Raw genomic sequence first — 5150 nt, forward strand, 5'->3', positions numbered from 1 at the left:
TTACTAGCTGGGTTGCTGTTCCTTTTTTGGTTTTGGCTCAGGACAGGTACATCTGTCTGGGAGTCCTCATATGCCCAAAAATGCGAAAAGAAAAAGCACATACAACAAGTGGTAGTACAGAGAAAGCATGGGCTTTGTGTCCGCCCCTCCAGCCATTGGCTGTCATTTGATTTTCATAGCTTGCCATTGGCCAAAGGGGTTATGCATCAGGAGTGTTGTATTTGGTGGAAGGTTACTTTGTTAATATTGTGGTGATGGAACATCAAAATGGAGTTATACTCTTGCCTCCACCTGATCAGTGCTCACAAATTAGAGCATTATGCAAGGTTACCCAGAAGCTGTCTATGGGCTGCTTATTTCCAAGTGTGCTCCCTGCAGTGGAATGTTCACTGCAGTGCTCTAGACCTGTGTCACTGCTGTGCAGAAGCTGCTTCAATGACCCTCCCACTAAAACCCACAGCTGCTCAGTCTCCAATGTAAATGTGGCAAAGCATAAATCCCATTGAGGAAACACCTTCTCAATGTAAGCACACCAGGCAATAGTCAATCACTCTTTGGAAAATACCAGTGTTACTACTCTAGCTTCAAAATAGAGAAGCCCACACCAATGAACATCTCTTATAACCCCCTGGACATCGCAACCAGCTGCCCCTATAATGCGGCAAATAAATCCTTGATGGAATGTCGTGTTTGGCCCAATTTGGAAATCTTAAGAAACTAATGCCTAGATGCATCATTCATAATTGCATTTGCAAACGGTGCGAATCGCATAATTCGGCCGTTTGCGAATGCAATTCATGGTTTTGGGATGCATCAATTATTAATGTGTTTTCGCATTTTTAGGAATCGCAAAAATATTTGCGATTTCTTTAAAAAATCGCGAAGTTTGCGAATCGCATTTAATTTGCGAAAAAATGCAATGCATGAAACATCGCAATTTGTGATTTTTTAAGAAATCGCAAATTGGAATTCTTAAAATTAGAAGAAGTTGAACCTGGTGCTAATTTAACTAACTTCTTGCACTACAGCTGTCAATCATCAGTGCTGCATATAAGGACCTCATAGACCTTGAATTTGCCTTTGAGGATGGCAGCACGTTTCTTTTTGGCTCACAGGCAGAGGTTGAGAGTAGCTGCAGGATGGAGGAGAAGGCTCATACAAGAGAGAATCTTCAGAGTGTGCATAACCTTACTAGGGCAGACTGAATCAGAGATATTTGCTAAGTATAGGCTGAATGCTACTTTAATATTAGATTTAATTCAAGAATTGGACCCAATTTTGCAGAGGCAAACACGCAGGACACAAGCCATACCAACCCATATGCAGGTAATGTGTTCACTGCACCTCCTTGCTTCTGGGTCATTTCAGGGTGTAATAGCCATTGCTGGTGGTGTCTCCCAGAGTTCACTTTCCAGATTTTTTAATGCCATTCTAAATGCCATGTTACAAAGAATAAGGTATCATATTAAATTTCCTAGCACACAACAGGAGTTGATGAAAACCAAACTAGATTTCTACAACATGGCTCAATTTCCACATGTCATTGGCTGTGTAGATGGCACACATGTTCCCATTTTCCCACCCTCTGAAAATGAGTATATTTTTCGCAATAGAAAATGCTTCCATTCCCTTAACATTCAAGCAATTTGTAATTCCAAAACCATTTTCACAGACATAGTTGCAAGTTACCCTGGAAGTGCCCATGACTCCTACATTTTTAGACACAGTGCCATTCATGCTAGACTGCTTGCAGGTCAATTTGGTGATGGATACCTGCTTGGTAAATTTATTTTTCTTCTAAACACACTTTCCCTTCATCTTCACACATTTCTTCTGTGCAATTTTCAAATTACATTGTTTTCTATTACAGGAGATAGTGCCTATGCAGTAAGGTCTTATATCTTAACACCATACCTAAATCCAACTTCCAGGAAAGAGCAGCACTACAACCAGGCTCACATAACAACCAGGAATGTGATAGAGAGGACCTTTGGTGCGATGAAATCACGCTTTCGAATACTTCATAACACTGGTGGAGCATTGCAATATCAACCAGACATTTGCTGCAAAATAGTAGCAGCATGTGCAATGCTGCACAATCTAGCAACTGAGAGAGGCATAGAACTTGATGAAGAAGATGTTTTACCTCAAAATGACAATCAGCCTCCTCAACCACAAGCAAGAGCACATGGACCAGAGGCAGCAGAGGGGAGAAGGAGAAGGGCAGAGATCACACAGCATTACTTCTGAATGAGGTTGGAAACATACTCTAAATTTTTTTGGTTTTGCAATCAATGTAAATTTTAATTCAAAGTGAAACAGAAATGCATTTACTTCATGGACTTTGACTATATCACAAACTTAATACTGTACTTTAAATCAGAAATGTTCAAATGATAATTATTGAACCATAGACAACTTTGACATTATTAATACCATTCAAGAGGCATCACAGACATAATGTCATTTCTTATGGCCACGCACTCCTAATGCCTTCCTTGCATTTTTTCCACTGTGCATGGCCATATTTCTTGCATCATTCAGCTTTCTATTACTACGCCGTGTGCCACTTAAGCAATGCTCAAGTGTACCACTCACAGCACTGCCGGCACCACTCTCCCCCATGGGTAGTTGCTTTTCTGGGGATGCATTAGACTGTGAAATTCCTGATGGATCATAGATAGTCCCCATTCCCTTTTGAATATGTTCAAATGTTTTCATCAAGAGTACCTGGGTTGAAAGGGTCTGTTTGCAGAGGCCATGTGTACAATTGGAAAGGCGAGTCATTTGCCTGTTATGAGCCTGCATGTTGGTCAGTAGTCGTACCTGCCTTTTGCCACTTATATTTTGCTGTTTTTACATCAATGTGCACATGGTCTCCAAAGAATTGGCAATGCGGTCAAGATTCAATGAAGATGTTTCATGGCCTGTCTTCATTACATTTATCATTTTATTCATACTGGTAGATAAAGAACCCATTTGTTTGCTGATATGCCCCAGTTTTCCTTTAATTATTCTAATGTCTTTGCCTTGCAGACGCTGTACCTTTAGGATTTTGTCTTCCACAAGATTGCCAGTGATGGGACCGTCTCCAAAATGACCACTTTCTCTCACATTACCTCAGCGCAAAGAAAACTGCTGAAGTCTCCTTCGCCTACTCAGCCTTCTATTTGTGACTGTTGGAGTGCTTTGAGGTTGCCTTTCAGCTACATTGTCATTCTGCTCTGTTTCAGAATCAGTTTGCAGCAGTTGTTGCACTCTCTGTCTTTCCCCTGTTTGTGAATTGGATGCTGATGTGCTAGGGGCATTTCCCAATTGTGTTTCTTGAACTTCTTGGTTGTTGAAATCCCTCAAATCCTGCTCAATTATTTCTTGCAGTGCTTCTATGGTTTAAAAAATGCAAACATGATGTTACTTAAAGTTTGCACTTTCATTAAAATAATTAATAAAATGTGAAATTCTACACAATCACATGATCCCAGTCTCATTCATAACAGTTCTTCATAGTAATAAAGTTTCAATTACAAATTATTGTTTGTGTGCATGATGGAGTCTTAAAAACTACAACTCCCATAATGCACTGCTTTCATTTTCCTAACATTAAATAACTGTTGCTGGTAACACACAGATAACATATCATACACAACAGAATTACAATGCTGTTAATCCAACTACTTTCACAACACTCTTGAAATTTCTAGGCTCCATTCAGACAATCAAAAGCATATTCAATTACCTTCAGAAGGAGTTGGAATCTCAGAAGTATCAATGTCTATCACCCCAATTACAGCCTCAGCCAACAGTGTGCCTTCCACCATGTCTTCCAGGGGGGTGTTGGGTCTATCCCTGGGTGTTCCACCTCCAGTTTTCTTTGCTGATTTAATCCTGTTTGCTAGCTTCTCTTTTGCACGACTGCGCAGGTCATACCATCTTTTTTGTAAATTGTTTATGTCACGATGTGCCACTCCTACTGCGTTCACCTTTGCTTGTATGGCAATCCATAGGTTTCTTTTAACAGCCTCAGGAACCTTCAGAGACAGCTTACCAAAAAGCTGTTCCTGTCTTGCAGTCACCTCCTCAATAAGAATTTCCAACTCTTGATCAGAAAACTTAATTTTCCTTTTCCTGGCTGGCCCCTCTTCAACAGGATTCTCATTTTCCATTTTTCAAAAGATTTGTCAGGCACACACTGCAGCAGCAACCTCCTGGGAAAGCTCACTAAGCAAACTGCCAAACCTCACCTTCAAAAAAGGGAGCAGCTGTGCCTAATTGCTGTACTGGCTTTCAGGCAGTTGAATCAATGAGATTCATCATGTGTGTAATTGCGCAATTTGCGATATCGCAAAATGCGAAATCTCAATTAAGAATTCGCAATTTTACTGCAATTCGGTAAAATTTGCGATTTTTACCGAATCGCAATAAAATTGCGAAAAAAACTGATGCATTGACATTTGCGATTCCTTATTTTTCGCAAATAAGGAATCGCAAAAAAAAACGTTGATGCATCTACCCGTAAGTGCTCAGGATAGGCTATATTGAAATTTGTTCACAACATCATTATTGAATGACCCCCAGCTGCTTCAATCCCATCTCGAGGAAAATAATCCTACCTTGGCGGGACTGAGATTGACGCCCTGCCGCCACAGTACTGAAGATGCTCATAAAAAATTGACTGAGTAGACCAAAATGTTGAATCATCATTGATTGGACAACCACGTATGAATTTTCTAGAGCATAATTTCTGGTATGAGATTATTTTGAGTATACAACAATGTTTGAATCTTTTTAGTCACTATTTGCGAGATTAAATACTTATTTTTTTATTTTTCTGTTGTGTTTAGTGCAACCATCTTACCTCATTGACTTTGAAAAAAATTATAATAAATGTCTTTTCCATAAATTCAAAACAAAGCGGTTATTAGTAGCCTGTTCAAAATGTTGCCTTGCAAATGTCATGATTATTTAGCTACCCTGTAATGTGAAAGTTATGTAGTAATTAATACTTGTCGCAAATCAATTTCCCAACTAACAAGTTTAAATAACTTTAAGAACTGTGAGAAAGTTAAACCCTCAGGGCAATGCTTTAATATATAGGGAATTAAAGCACTGCAGCCTGCTACAGCAAGTAATTATATCTGCTTGACTGACCT

At 39.5% G+C, this 5150-nt stretch overlaps 1 pseudogene; it reads right to left on the minus strand.

Moving 5' to 3' along the window:
- Positions 1 to 2463: 2463 nt before the first annotated feature.
- On the minus strand, positions 2464 to 4163 carry LOC147685484 (uncharacterized; annotated as a pseudogene).
- Positions 4164 to 5150: the final 987 nt, after the last annotated feature.

Source organism: Lissotriton vulgaris, chromosome 10, assembly GCF_964263255.1.
Source record: "Lissotriton vulgaris chromosome 10, aLisVul1.2, whole genome shotgun sequence".
Lineage (NCBI taxonomy): Eukaryota > Metazoa > Chordata > Amphibia > Caudata > Salamandridae > Lissotriton > Lissotriton vulgaris.